Below are 351 nucleotides of genomic sequence, written 5' to 3' on the forward strand. Positions count from 1 at the left end.
ACTGGACACTGGTTCAAGTCCATCTGGTGGGGTCTCCTTGGCTTCCTTGATCAAGAGGTCAGATGACCCACCACCATTACAGGATGTTTTCAGAGATGTTCATAGTCCCCTGAAACTAATTGACCTAGGAGGGCAAGGAGCAAAAACTGTCCTCTATGTCCCTCTGAACAAATTATTATAGACCTCAAAGTATGTCTGTTAAACACCCACGAAGGTTAGTTCCATCAGTCTGGTATTTTTAATTACTGTGTGTCATATAGATAAATCTTGGGCGAAGGCCAGTTGTTCTCAGATAAACCTTACCTAGACATATATTTCTTGATCTGCTATGTATAATTTGTCAGTAGGTTG

This window comes from Nannospalax galili, unplaced genomic scaffold, assembly GCF_000622305.1.
Source record: "Nannospalax galili isolate Female #2095 unplaced genomic scaffold, S.galili_v1.0 scaffold380, whole genome shotgun sequence".
NCBI lineage: Eukaryota > Metazoa > Chordata > Mammalia > Rodentia > Spalacidae > Nannospalax > Nannospalax galili.